General features: G+C 31.0%; 1 protein-coding gene across 1 annotated transcript in view; it reads left to right on the top strand.

Moving 5' to 3' along the window:
- LOC113512561 (nucleolar and coiled-body phosphoprotein 1) overlaps positions 1 to 16,689 on the top strand; it is a 102,617-nt gene that overhangs the window by 13,029 nt on the left and 72,899 nt on the right. The window lies entirely within an intron of this gene.

Raw genomic sequence — 16,689 nt, 5'->3', positions numbered from 1 at the left:
CCCGGTGTTAGTTGCTACATCATATCCTATCTGTTATATACATATATATTATAACTGCATTATTTAGCTGTATTTTTAATCTTCTAATTCACCACATTCTGTCAACTGACCTGACTGGAAAGTCTGGGGGAGAGGGATTCGTAGTAATGGTGACTAACAGCCCCATTTCTAGTAATATACCCTGTCAAGTCGACTTTCACGCGGTTCTCTTTTAGAAACATTGTAGTTAATTTCAGTTGAATGTAATATTTTGAATGGCCTAATTTACCTGTGTTCACCTATTATCACTCATTGGTACTCCGCTAGTGTATACTAATAGCACAGGAGGGTTACCGTTCCATTTTTATAAGTAAAAAAAAACTGAGTAGTTGTCACGCTTGGCAGGTGGATTGGCAATGGCAGTTAGACTTTGATGTTTTAAGACGAGCGCTGCTGCCCATTTCTCGACTATTAATTAAGCTCCCTTAGTTCACGTCTTACGACACTAATAGGAAAGGAAGGAATGGCTTGTTCTATGACAGGCACAAGGCATACAAGTTAATACATTTTGCTCTATACAAATACGACTGTTCTGATAACTGAACTATTAAAAAAAAAAACCAGTGATATTTGGGATGATTTAAGGATTCTAATCATACCCCATACATCCAAATCCATTTATGCATTTCGAAGTTATGCTGGAATAAAAAACCCAACATATATACATGGACGCTAAAAACATAACACTCGTTTTCTGAACAGCCAGATTATATTTGTACTATACCATTGAGTTATATTAATAACTTATATTCAGCTTGTTGTCTGATACCCACAAGTCCAAAATATAAGGTTTCTCAATTTACATCGGCCAAGATATCCGGAGACGTTCAAAATGTTCTAGATGTCTTGCTGCATTATTAAATTAAGAATTTGTTATCTCAAAACGACCGACAGCTAATGAAGTGTTCAAAACTTTGTCTCCAGATTAAATATAAAGTTTGAGAATTGTCATACTAGATATTACGTAATTAAGTCGCATTTAAAAATGGGCTTTTGATTTTGTCGTGACAAATAATATTAACAGAATATTAATCTGTCATGTTCAAATTTGGACCAATTTATGGAAACCTTTCTCTCGTATTTTTGAATATCCACTATGTGGTTCTTCCATTTATTATATTTTTAGGCCAGTTTTAGTGTTTGCATCTTAAATGGGAATAAATTTGTTCGTGTTTATTGTAATTAACCTAATGTTTTAAACGGTATGGTGTATCTTTAACCTAAATATGTTCAAGAACGATACTATTAAAATTTTGTGTTATTTCAACCTAGACACGCCTAACACACTAATCCCTGAGCGAGAGACCAACCCTTTTTTAACATGCGAATTAGGTGCGCATTACCTGATAGCTATAGTAAAAACTGAAGTTGACGCGTTGAGTCAATGTCAACAATTACTAAAAAGCTTATATGAGTTTAATAATATTGTTTAATTCAAAATATCTGTCTTCTAAATAAAAAAATTTAATATAGTCTTGTTATAGATACCACTGATATTCGTAATCTATACTCTCTTCAGTTTAAAATTTTATAAAGGTTACCAGCTGATTTTTTCTTGTAAAACAATTTAAATATTAAATCTATAATTTATATTAATCTCTAAACTGATATTGCAAGACATAACAAACAATGCATTTGTATTTAAGAGGTACATAATATAAAATAATAAAGTATATGTATTTGTCTGATCAAACCAGTAGCTATTAGAAAATATTTTAAAAACAAAATAATAGAAATTGGTGGCACCCTGTGACTGATTGATAATTTAAAACCATCTAAAAATTAAGTAAACGAGTTTCATTATCGATCTGTTACAGGGTGCCAACGTTTCTGCCGTGTAATTGATGGAAAGTGATGCCTCAACAGAAAGTATAAAGAAAAAGTTGAAAAAATTAGTAAAATCGACACGCAGATTATAGGTGACAGAATAATGTAACAATGAAATTTTTGTATTTTTAGTGCTCGCGGCTACTCTCTACTGTCCAATTTGTAATGCACTTATTTCAGACCCGCCCCAAATTCTTCAGAATTTTTTATTTATCGTTTAGCTAGTTTAAAGCTTTTGTAATTTTTTATTTGTAAGTTGTATTGGTGTTAACAAGTAGGCACTTTATTCTTGATTTATAATTTGCTTAACACTGCTTTTTGTTAAACACGATCTTCATTTATTTAAATCACAACTAACACTAGTTGTGTGATCAAAAAAGTTAAATCAAATTTATTATCTGCCAAAACTTTCGCTATGTTATATAATTCTCCTTATAACAAACGTAGCTTAATAACGTCCACACGAGCGTGCATTAATGTTCACGATTTGACCACTAGCATTACATGAATTTATCTGATAATATCAGACTACCTCGTCGTTATGGATGTATCTATATTACCAAATCCTATTGTCTCGAGGTCTACCATAATTGATTCTTACCGAATTATCGCTTTCAAATCGTACTTTCGTATATTTTAGTCTATATGTGTGTATAGAAAAATGCCATAACTAAATCACTATCGATTTCCTTTCAATCATCCAGTTCAATTTCACTTGAGCGCTTATTAAACTTAATAATCCACCCGAACTTTTGTGCATATACTACTACACACACACACACCAAATTATAACATTACTCCCTGCAGCTACGTAGGTATTTCTCGTTAGCGTTGATTTATTGATCGCTTTTTTATGCCCAAGCTTATCGGAGAAAGTGAAATTATCGGTAACCCATCTTATCCATAGTTCACGAGTTTGCCGCTGCCATCAATCAGACCTTACCATATTAGGGATACTGAACTCGGATATGTCTATTCGGTAAGTGGTATCTCGTTCGGTACATGTAGTGGGTAGTGACTACATTAATAATGCTTTGGTCCACTCTAGTGAAAGAGCGTAACGAAATATTATGTTATGCGAAGTATCTTTATCGAATGTTACGCGATGTTTATGTGATGGGATATCGTCATGTGACGATACAGATCGAAATAGTGATCGAAAGCGTTCAATTGTAATGGGAAATCGTTTTCGATTTTGTGCAATAAAACAAGCATTAATTCTTCTAAAGTATTTCATACGGAAATTTCGTTTTGCTAATTTTTTATGTTCTATTTACTTTTATGAATATTGATTTATTTTTAAAATTTTCCTGATTGATGTTTGTTGTCTAGTAAATATACGATAATAAAACTTCTGAGTACATGAATTTTATTACAAGCATCTACATACATCTATTTTTTTTCCTTTCACATTCCACATACACATTTGCATTTGTCTATACGGGCACAGAAACTTTTATAAAAAAATATAAATACGTTTGAAATATAATTTGAACGGATCAGACACTTTCATAATAGATTCGAGTTAAACGTTTGTCGCGTAAAATCTCGGACGTCGCCGGTTTTTAATCGGCGAAAGTAGTTGCGTGACATGCGCGTGCGCCGCAGTTTGATCGCCATCCGCACCACTATTACACGATTCGGACATTTAAAACGTTTATGCCGACAGACGCAATAGGTATATGTGAGTAAATTGCCATTGAGTGTTAGCTAATTGTTCGTTTATTGCAATGTAACTTAAAACACGACCAACAATGCCCTTAATAGGTGTTGATGGAGATGCAGATGGCGAAATGAGAAGTTAAGTCATTAAAGACGTAAGTTTTGTATAATGGGTAATTATGGAGCCTTTGACAAAGAGACATCGTAAGACCTTCGAAGATATTTTATGAATAAAATTATAACCTCATTGTATAACCGGAAAGCTGAATAGACGTTGGTGACGTCACTTGCCTTCTCTATTATTCGGATACTTATTTGGTTTAAAGGCAAGTTCTCACGAATTTAATCTTTGTATCTCAGTACCACATCATTCTTATGAATCATTTAAAATTGATAGATTAGAAGTATCTAGGACTGATTCATACGTACAATATAGTCTATTACTGCTCTAATCAAGTCATGACTCATAATTTCATGATAAAGAGATACGTTGCCATATACGCTTGCACACTTTCGACACCCTAAGTCTCATACATTTCATAGATCTGCGATTTCGTATTGCTCTCGTGGTATCATTACCACATTTACACAATTGTACATTGTCAGTTCCGATTACGAAATTAGATCGTTGTTAAATTGGTTTTCGTCATATAGTTCGGCAAATAACCGCCAAATTTGACAGGTGCGTTATGTATTATCCAGTCGCGTAACCGAGCATATTTTAGTTTACCGCGTTATAATATTTCTGTTATTACCGGACCTTCACTTCTCTTGTTTGTAACAAGACCAATAATTATATCAGCTTTACAACAATTGTCTGACCCGTTGAAGTACATTTCGTGACTGGCGGTCGTTTATTAAACTAATGAAGTAGTTGTGTTAGCGACTACGCCTAATGTATACGCAATTGCTAATTTGCTGCTCTAATTTCTTTATTTTACTTATAAGAGATATAGACACAGATTCACTTCTATATAACCATACCTGTACCAACCATAATAATGGGATTCTCTGATTTTGATACAATATTAAAAAAAAAAAATGTTACGACATATTTTCGATTATGTAACTTTTCATAGATATGAATACAAATAGGTATGATATTTCTTTTAACATAGTACAAGTAAATTAAAATTTCATTTAAAAAAAAAATAACGTTTGCTAAAATTGGTGCCAAATGAATTCAGTTTTCCCTTTGAAAGTACCCCTTCAGAGTATTTACAATTATCTTTTTACGCATTTTTTAAAAAACATTAATTAAATAAACTCTTGCCGATAAATGAAAATAAGGTTCCGAATATAATAAACGCATTTATTGCATTATAAATTTTCAACTGTGATCCTTGGGGAATTTTAAATCGTACCACTTTTACATTTGAAGTATAAAGTATAGAAAAATACAATATAGAAAAATTTTGAAGCCTTCCGCAATAATTTTTATGTTTATTGTTTTTCTCATTTCAATAATATTTCCTTAATCATTTTCAATGTATAGAGATTGCCGAGTCTCTAATTATAAATAAATGTTTATCACGTCACAACTTACGTGCAAATATCTGTGCGGTAGGTCGGTAGCCCAAAGGTCAGTCATACTCGCCCGGGTCCACCAGACATATCCAATTACTCTCGCTTGAAACGTGTAAAACCGGGTCACCATGCCACTTTCTTCGCCTTCCGGTGTAGTATTTTGCATATTATGTATGATGTTATTATACATGTTTCGAATTTAATCCGTCCGAATAATGTAACAGTCAGGAATCGGAATCGATTTGATGCGGATATTGCTTCGGTAATTTAAATTTGTGCATATAATTTGGTATTTTTATACGAGAGAATTATATCGCTGTCCGATTTTAGCAGAAATAAGTTTGCTGGGAGAAATTCCATTGAGAGATAGGTCTACATGAGTGCACTATAAATTGATCTTTATTTGTTATTAAAAAAATATGCAATTCTTAAAGGGGTAACCAGAATAAATTGTCGACTAAAATCATTGTGAGAAATAACGCTCGGCATGACTAGATTTACTGAACTTGTTGTTCCAGTTGTTTTCTGCTCACGTGAATAGAAATAATCCTATGCTAACTTTTGATGTTATCATATAACTCGTTAATTGTCCATTGCTGAATATAGGCCTCCGTCAATTTAGAGGGTTTAGTTACGATATCCTACGGGTATATACCCGTGTACAAAATTTAAATCCCTTCAGTTGTTTGTTCGCAATGGAGCAACAAATATCAAAATATACACACATCTTTACAATTTTTCTCTTTTACAATACTAGCTGTATTCCGCGGCTTTGTGCGCTTGAATAAAATATTCTATATGCTAAATTAGGATATAATCTATATAGATTTGGTACACATATGTGTACCAAATTTCATTCGAATTCGTTCAATAGTTTTTACGTGAAGGAATAACAAACATTTACCCAAACATATTCACAAACTTTCGCATTTATAATAGTAGGATTAGGATTACATAAAAATAGAGTTAAGCGAAAATATATCTAAATAGAGTATAATGAGTTCACGACAAATTGTACCATAGTTTAAAGATCGGGGCTACTACACTACTGGACATTTATGTTAAAAAGCTTTGATATTAATAAGTAATATTAAATTATTAATAATAAAACTGCTGCAACCGTTTTTTGCTTATTTCATTATTTATCTAAAATATGTTAATTATTTATGTATCAACTAATTATCAGAAATTGGTAGCAAAATGCATACTTACGGTTTATAATAATTATGTATCAACCGTAATCGGTATCTATACAACTGTAATTAAACTAGATAAGATTAAAATATCGATTTTAATTTTGCGAAAATTATTATGTGATTCGGTGACAAACCATATTGATTGATAAATAAGTTTTGAAATTGGCTTAAAATTTACCAAAATTGCCTTTTTGCAATCTGTTCAATAATCAAAATGTAGATGTTGAGGTATGAGATTCTTAATTCGTGGCCATTTACGAACCGCTTTTGATGATTTTATAATTGATAGGGTTTACTTGTGTATTGATCTAAATTAAATGTAATGTAAATTGTAAAGCTGTCGTTTTTCCTTGCAGAGCAAATACTGTTTGTTGCGAAATAAATCTAATTTTTGACACATCGTGTTCTAAATTTAAATGTTTTCTATCGATGTGTCTACGAGTCACGTTATCTCTCATCGGTATGCTTTGTTTTGTCTTTGTTTTTTTACGCAACAAAATTTACTTGTCTGGTTTGAACATTGTTGGACAGGACTGTCATAACGTTGTCTAGTACGCGGATGTCATGTTCAGGACTGCTTGAAAGTAAACGTTTACAATCTGCGAAACAATATCTACCACTGTAATACATGTATAGATGAGTGTGAAAACTCGTTTGTTTAACGACGTTAAGTCGAGTTCACAAAAACTTTCTTTATAAGTGCATTGTCGAATTTCTCTTTGCAAAAACGCGTGTCTCTTTGTACAATAGCCAAATTAGTACGTCTCCACTCACTATTGTTATGTGACCGTGTGACAATTGTGTTGATCACACCTGTGACATTTTATAAATATATATACATATAACTCTTCATTCATTGGGGTTTCGCACACAAAAGGAAATGACGGAACTTATGAGATGTCACTTGTGGCTGTCTCTGTATATCACATGCATTTATTTCAGAAAGCATTTGACATAATATAAATGCGAAAAATTATATTATTACACGATTATATTATGTCTATTACGTATTATGGTATACTAGTTTTTGCCTACAACTTCATTCGTATGAGTTTTGTGAGGAGGTAAAAACTAGTGTTGACTAATACATAATATTTGTATATTGTAGTTAATATATCTATATTGGTTAACTAATATACAGTATTGAAATGTAGCACTCAATCCAAATTAACGTAGATATCCGACTGGTATGGTGGTGTGATGATCTTTTTTTTCGTGATCAATGTCTAGAGGAAACCATAATTTTAATAATTATATATTTTAAGTATTCTTATGTTTGTTACTTGTATGTTTTTTTATTGTTTTGTTAGTGTCAGTTTTGTTAATATGTAATGATGACTTAAGAAAATGTTGTGTACATCTGTAATTGGTGTAAATGCAAGATGCAAGCCCTGTATATCAATTAAAATTAATGTCTGTATTTACACTGTTGATGTAACTTGAAAAAATAAATAAATAAATAAATAAACTCAATATATAGATATCAATACTGTACCATTAACTCATCCCTAATAAAAATATTTCTCCGACACCAATCACTACAGTTATGGGATTAAGGTGTTTATTTTTATTAAGATGATGTTAATGTTACGTGTCTTTGCGTTTAGACAAAAACGGACGTTTACCTACACATCTAAGTCTTAGATGTGTAGGTAGTCTAATGTATGTATAGTTACGTCAAAGAATATGTCTATTTTGCATCTGAATTGTACATTTATTAGGTAATTTTTAATATGGAACTCTTAACATTGGATTTAGTGGGCAACCTTGTTTATAATGAACGTTAAAATCTTGACCTATAGTACCATGTAGGTATAATCGGATACAGTTATAATGAATATATGCATTAATTGTGTGCTAGAAAGAAACTTCGTCAATTTGCATCACGCGCCACTCAATTTCTTTCGTTCCCGAAGAATTTTTCAAAAACTTGAATTTTTATTATTCAAGGAGATGCTGTGTTAAAATGCAAGTTTGTTGTTTTTTTTGTTTTGCTTTTACACGGTTTGTTATAATTTATATAAAATTTAACCTATGTAATATAATCGACTATGTCTATTATATAATTCGTTATATTAAATGTCTTATAAATGATTCGGGTTTGTTTATATGGCTTCTTGAAAACTCTTGGAAAAAAGTACCTATTAATAAAATATGAAAATTATTTTGCATTATTGAATGATAGAAAAATTTTCACATTTGTGAGTAAACTGTTTTCAAAGTAAAAATAACAAATACAATGCAGTGTTCTAATAACAAGATACTTGATATGTACAAACATAATTTTAATACACTCTTTGTGTCTCTCGAATATTGGTCTATAAAGCAAAATGAAATCCTAATTGAAGTATTAGTCTAAACGCTCATTTAATAGTTTATATGTTAAGATAAAATCTAATGCAAATCAATTTTAGAACATTGTCAAATGATGTTATAATGAATAAAAAGGTTGTAATTAATTTGTAATATATTATATTATAAAAAATAATAATGTCATGTGTAAGGAACTCTTTACAAAAGTTCGTACATTTATAGAAACGTATATATCAAATACATAGGTATTTGATAATATTTTAGACTGATTGTAGTATCGTATTTGATGTACACTTATGCGTATTTCATGTGTAATTGCACACGCACTACCTACGTCTACCCACTGACGTCAGAATCACAAGCTGTTTCAATATTGCACTGGTTATACACTTTTGTATTGTGTTTATGTTCATTTGTATATATATATATCTAATAGTTATATATGTCTTGAATGGTTAAATAGTCGATAGCATAGATGTAAAAGTGTTCACATGCATTTCAACTTAATGCAAATTATTGCTTAATATTGCATTACCTGAAAAAAAAAATCTTTTACCAAGTAATAGAAAATTTATGTTTTCTTTTCACACATAATTATGTGTAAAGAGAAAACACGATAAGAAGAAAATAAATATATGGCTTGCAATTGCAAGCTATATATTTATTTATATCATTAAAGACATATAATCCAATTAATTAGAATACACAGAGCTTATGAACTGTGCGTATGTGAAGTAACAATACAAAATGGCTCACAGTTCATATAGATAAGTTCGCGTTGTCTTACTGATAATAATCACGAGACAAATCTCATATTTTCGTAATCCACATTATAATTGTTCTCTCAGTCGAAATGGCAAGAATGTCACTGCAATTGCAAACGCAATGTATGTCAATGCTAATACCAAACGAACACCCACTCCACAGATAAGGTCGAAGCTTAGGTGTAATTCTTGAAAGCACTGTCAGAATGATTTATGTTCATCCTTGCTGATTAAACTGTGTAGGCAACACGTCATTGTTAATGAAAGTCAAGTCTATAGTGTTTAAGCTTCATACAAAGATTTTTAAGTTGTAAATAGTTTTGTACAAAAAGAATTAGCTTATATTTTTTATATCCGAACCGTAAATGGCATGTAGTCATTGCGTTGTTTTGTTTTAAATATATTATACGGTATTGTTCGTGTAGGCTGCCTGTTTTTAATAACAACACTGTAAAATACTTTACAGATGAATTAAATTCTTTATGTGCATGTATATATCTACCAAAAAGGATTTATACAGTATTACTTGAGGTTATTTTGAGTTTCAAACGTTCGTAGTCTACTGTAATTAGGTAATATAATTTTTAACGGGCAGGTCCGTAATCTTCGTTTTTAATGTCACCTTAATAGATATGGAAGAACTAGCAAATATATATATTTTTAGTTTTCTCTATGTTATTTTTTTATTAACTTATCGACTCTTCACAAAGAAGAATCTAACATAGGTTTAAATGATGTAAGCTTTTAATTTTGTTAAATTGTAATATGATTATAAATATTTTTTTTTCTTTTCTATTATTTAAGTTATTTTTTATTCTATTTTGTTTAATATGCTATCATATCATGAACAGTAAGATCTAACAATATCAAAGTTGACCTACCTGAGATTTATATCAAGCTACACGTTTATTTTAAATGTCTCAAATGTTTATCTGTTACTCCTTTATAATTATAGCTTAGCTAGCTTATCTGCACATATTATTATAGTAATTCAAATTTATTTCTTTCGCAAGCAGTTTCTTATATGTTGTAGCTTGTGAAGTTATTGTGACTGACAATAATGTCATTACAGCACCTACAGCTTACGCAAATCATTGTTCGGGCTCGGGAGCTGAACTCGAATAAAATAGGAGACAATAACGCCTCGCTAGATGCGGTTTTGAAAATTCCATTGTACGCGATGGTAGTTCATGGTCGTTTTATCTAATCGAGTGAGACAAATCTATCCTTTTCGAAAGTTTATATATAGATGTGTGATCATAAAGTGCTCATATATTTTAACTAAAGCTGTATTGTATTTGCTTTCACGGTATTGTTATATCACTGACGCCCCGCAAGATTCCCATAAAAACAGGGAAAGTATGCAATCGACAAGCCGTCGGTAAAGACGGAGGCCGCGGGCGTTTGTCACGCCCATCCTATTGCTACGGAACGAAAGAAAGTGAAATGCCGGATGGACGTATCGCTTCAGACGACTGTATCAATATTTTTGTCTATGCATGATTTGACGCCTGTATATGCCCTAAGGCACGACAGACTAGTTTTTGACCGTCAACCTTAATAATATTCAATAGTGATACACCCAGTTTTTGCACGCTAAGCTTTTAGTCTGACTGAAAATAATAGATAGGCAAATTATCCTCATTCTTCAAGAACATTCTTAGAATTAGTGTATAAAGTCTGTGGTATTTTTTTAATTAACAAATTGATTTACTGAACTTATTGCATCTATGTATTTCTGCAACGACGTAGATAAATCAGACAAATAAAATATCACTTGTCACGTCTTTGAAAATAGATGGCATGTTGTAATGTTTTATTGTTTCATACCAAAACGGCAATGGTGTTATTTTGATAAAATGCAGTGCAGTATTAAAGTAGGAATGGAGTTCGACTTAAGAACAAACTCCCGTTTTCAGTTTTCCCCTTACAATATAATATGGGGCATTTCAAAAGACGTGACACATAAGCAACACCTCTCATGTTACTGTATTCTATCAGATGGACTATCTGATGGTTTACATTCCTAATAATAAAAAATAAAGACTGATCAACGTAAGAAAAATAGTGTATGAAAAATAATCCATGAATGCAATTCAGCTATTAATGTTAAACTAATATTGGATGTTCAACTAGATAAAAATTGGACCAGGGAAGCACAAGAATTATTCGCTCTATTGGTTTTAATTCACCTTAATACTTATTTTAACTTTTAATACCTTTTGTAGGAACGAGTTTTATACTTTAGTCCAGTCATGGCAATAAGTACAAAGAAGTATGTAAGATAGTGTTTTGGAAGGGCAAACATTGTGGCTTCACGGTCGAGTGCCAGCTTCGTCCTCGGCCCGAGGCCTCAGAACCTATTCGCACGTGCTCCAATAGAAAAAGTCAACAATGGAACGATACCTTAGCTACATTATAAGGAAGCAATTACCATGCTCTTTCAAAGTTGTTTGACCTATAATTATTGAGCTGGTAGTATTGGAAGCAGTCGATGACTAATAAGTACATGCTGTACATGGGAACAGAAAACTAGTACTTTTTGCTACGTAATAAAAAATAAAATTGCTGTCAGGGCAAAACGCACGTAACAAGGTTTTGTTTACACATTAGATTGGAAATACTAGAATTTAAAATGCAGAACTATGTGTCTATATCTAGATTTTGTTTGGCAACAAGTAATCATTTGTTTATATACAAACCAACAATTTCAATCGCCACAAAATACTATGGAAGCAACGGGAGTAAATCCTATGAAATACAAATATATATATATTAGCCACAAACGATAAGAACAATTTGAAAATCTTCAATAAGTTATATTTTTACCTGCATTTATACACATAGGCAGGGCACATTTTTTATTATGTATGCGATAATTCAGGGGTTCCTGTTGGCATAGACAAATGCTCAAGTTTTTAGCATATAAACGAATTAATCGTTTGTTTTTTGAGTAGAAAAATAATTTTGTAACTTAAACCAATTGGTTCGTTATACTGAGTTCCGAATGTATACTCATAACTCAATATAACGAACCTCAATAAACGAAGAATATATATTTAAGATAATACTAAGTATATAAATTTCCAATGCATTCCATCTAATGCAAGATGAAAAAGTGAACTCGACTCGTGTGTTGAATTAGGTAATGAAGGTTATACGCATTTGTGACTTAAAAAACCTTTTTACACATATTTCATAACTGTTTTTACATATGTTTAATGCTAATTCATAATGTAGTACAAAATTGATGTCGTATATTGTTGTTATGCGATTTGATTATGTAGTTAATACCAATATTAGTGTTATTTATCGCTTTCAAGTGATATGTTCCGACATGCGGGTGATGACGTCCACATACGAGTATAATATCACTTAGGATATGGAGCTTCATCACTCATACTAATTGAACATTTTAGCAGCTTTCTTTTTAGACCGGGTATAGTAAAAATCGTAGATAGAAAACAATGGTCGCGCATTTTTAAACGGAAAGAAAAACAAATGATAATCCAATTTTATAAAAATGCTCCCAACGACAAGATCTATCCATAGCTTACCTTTATTATGATTTGTCGGCGGCGATTGGCTATTTTGATTATTATGTAAGATTTTTTTTTTTATATTTATTTTTAGTTAGACATAGAATTATGTTAACTACAAATAGTTAGTTACTAGTTTTTTAAAAGTTATTATAATGTGATTGGAAATATATTTAAATCATCCTTATTTCAATTCAATTCTATTTATTTATTGCATTTTACAATATTATTATATAAGATGAAGAGATATAATATTAATTTGAAAATTGGGTACACAGATAGGCCATCTCAGAGCAACTAATAAGCTACTTTTTATCCCAATTGAAACAGACATAGTTGCAGCTTATATTACAAGTAGTATTACATATATATATTATATATTATATATATATATATATATTAAAAAAAAAGGAATAAAAAATAAGCTGCAACTATGTCTGTTTCAATTGGGATAAAAAGTCACATTTGTAATAAATTAATATTATATCTCTTCATCTTATATAATAATATTGTAAAATGCAATAAATAAATAGAATTGAATATATATATATATATATATATTTTTTTTTTTTTAATTATCCTCTTATTCTGAGCAGTACCTTATAATTTCAGTGTCGCCCACACAGTTAAATGCTGTTAAAGTATAAATTCGAAATACAAAATATTGCAATTGGCCACATATCTTTTTATGAGTATATTCGTGTTGGCAACACGAAAATATCGTAATATTCCGTGGGTGGTGACGTCTCCGGCAGGCACCGATGCGCCATAATTCACATTGCCATCAGATAACCTGCTACGACTGTTTTCTTCAAGTATTGATTATCTAGTGGTTGCCACTTTTGCTGCGAGGCACGGGCTGCTTTCAACTTTCCGAGAATTATCACTTCGTTGATAGTTCGGAACGAATAAATATGCGAATCTTTTATTAAAAAGGAAGTTTATAATATGCTTGAATTTTGGTATATTATGCGATAGCTTTAGAAAATTCTAAGGCAATTTTTATAATTCTGTGTCTATAGATCAAAATTACCAATTTCCATCAGATAGGTTATCAGTTTTATTGCCGTTACAAGTTACATAAAAAAATTTTACAATCGACATTTACTGTTTTGTGTGATTATATTGATTTTGTCACAACATTTATAGCTTTTTTATTATGAATTATAATAATAAATAAACAAATTCATTTTCACGTTTATAACACAAAGATTAATGATTATAGTCCAATCAGTTATAGGTTTTGTATTTTACTGTTAACCTCCTGTTTTTCTCTAAACGGACGACAGTTTATCCATCATAGCTGCAAATAGTAAAAGGGTACAATAATTGCTCAAATATCACGCGATGTTCAAGTTTTATGATGGCTTCGTCGTATCTATAATTATATGTTTTTTGTTGGTCAAAGACTAAAGGTTACTTAGAAGACAAGGGACCTTGCAGTCTTCTTAAACGTGCATGATTTGAAAATATGATGTTATTGAACATATCATCATCATCATATCAGCTGTTTAACTGTCCACTGCTGGACTCCTCCCCCATATTGGGGGGGGGGGGCTTGGCAGAGTTGCCGCCCTTGGCAAGCGGGTTGGTAAACGCAGTAAGGTTTTGGTGATGTTTTAAAATGGACGCTGCTATCCCATGCCCATCCCTTGAATATAGCTCCCCTAGTCGCCTTTTACGATACCCACGGGAAAAGATGAGGTAACATATGTAAATGAACTTTCAATAAATTTATATTTATATTAAATTAATGCTTATTCACATTCGACTGTAGTCCCCGTCACACAAGTCTCAGAGGTATTTGTGAACTTGTGACGAACGTAGATCCAAAGTAGAGCGTATTACAGTTCAACATTACAGGGAGCGAACCCATCGCTGTGTCACGGTTTAATTTTGTTTAGTAATTGTGTTTAAGCATATTATTTCGAATCAATAATAATTAAGGTTTCGAATCAATAGCGACCGAAGTCAGAAACCACAACACTCTGTTTTAGATAGTTAAACATAATACTGAAGTTGAAATTAATTCTATTAGACCGTATAATATAATAACACACTAGTGTACTCATAAACATGATTGATGCTAATCTACTCACTGTATAACGATACACCACACCCTGACATACCATGTCATGCTACAATTTCAACTTGTATACTAATAGCTTGGTATCCAATGACATTCAAAGCAAGAGTAATATTGCTTACTTTTTATTATACAAATTTCTATTTCAAGCTATGATCGCTACTACTATTAAATCTTTCGTCAAAGCTTCCAAAATGACCGAAAATCGCCTCACTTGCACAGTGCATTTTTATTTTGAAGTATACTTTATTTTGATACTAACAAAATGGTGTTTTGTAATTTTTAATACAGACAATTTTAAATTTGTGGAGATTCTCAATTTGCCTATTTTATTTGAGTATACGTTATGTGATATCTTCGCCAATTTTTTTTTTGCATCAATTGAGTTAACTCTCGTGAATTAGAACACAGGAGTGACAAAATTCATATGGATATAATCTTAGTTCTAAATTCATTTTACCACGATGGAAGTGATTTTTTTTTTTTTTGCGGAGCAAAATTTTATTATTTCCGTAGTTACAGTTATTTGTTAAGGAGGTCAGTTTAAAAGCCATGAAACCTAAGTCAGTTATAAAATTGATGTAATCACGAGACAACAGCAGGACGGTTTTAAAGAAGTTTTATAATCGAATAAATAATTAGCTCCTTAGAATTTGTATATACTTAAGTTGGGCTCAACTTTAAAAATCAATTTGAATTAAGAGATATAGCTGATATAGGTCTTTATTAATTGGATAATCATAATCACTTCGCTACCATGCAATAAAATTGCTATGATTTTTCTCGTGAGTTGCGTTATTCATTTAATGTATTTAGAAATTATTATTAGTTATTATTATTACTATGTATACATTTCTATTATAATATATTCTTTACTCTTTATTGCACACAAACATAATGTTAATAACAATTAATTTTAAACGTAATGTACAAAGGCGATCTTATCTCTAATAAGAGATTTCTTCCAGTAAACCTTTTCATGTGAATTAAATTTAGTTAGATTTCTTTCACTGTCGCTACTTGACTTAAGGTCAAGCATACGGTAAACATACAGTCATTAGTGAAAGTTTAGAGTGATAAGTGTTTTTGAAGTTCATCGATTACATATAAGTACGGCTTACATAAATCCACTTATCTTCACACCGGACCCCCTACGGTTTGCAAAGAGAACCAAAGGCTTCTCTTAAACACATTTGATTCATAAATTTTAATAATTTATTTCATATATATTTTAAATAATGCGATAGGAACTTTTTAAAACGTCGCCAATAAAAAAGCAAGTATGTAGATACTATTTACTTGCAAAAAAAATCTTATACTCTATTCTAAATACACCATCAGGACTTATCCCCATAGTGTATTTAAAATATATGTAAACAACACGAATGTTTACAATTAAATATTTCATACACGCTGGTTTCAGACTTCTTATACTTAAAAATTTTTCTTGATAAAAATAGACAATATCAATTTTCGTATTAAATCATTATCGCAAATTTATATAGAAATATTAATAGAATATAAAAATTATATCCTAATAATTATTAGGATAAAATTTTGAGGAGAAGTGACGCGCTAACGACCATTTAATTTTAAACACAGTACATTTAAATAAATACACATAATGTTAACAGAGATTTTAAAAAGGAACTGATGAGTTTATTGCGGGCTTTTCTCAACAGATAACAATTTATCGAATCCTGCAGTAGATTTAAAAAATAACGATTTAAAAGTGT

This window comes from Galleria mellonella, unplaced genomic scaffold (assembly GCF_026898425.1).
Source record: "Galleria mellonella isolate WM207_F2 unplaced genomic scaffold, CSIRO_AGI_GalMel_v1 utg64, whole genome shotgun sequence".
Taxonomy (NCBI): domain Eukaryota; kingdom Metazoa; phylum Arthropoda; class Insecta; order Lepidoptera; family Pyralidae; genus Galleria; species Galleria mellonella.
Note: the sequence above shows the minus strand (reverse complement) of the source record. Positions and strands in the feature narration are given on the sequence as shown.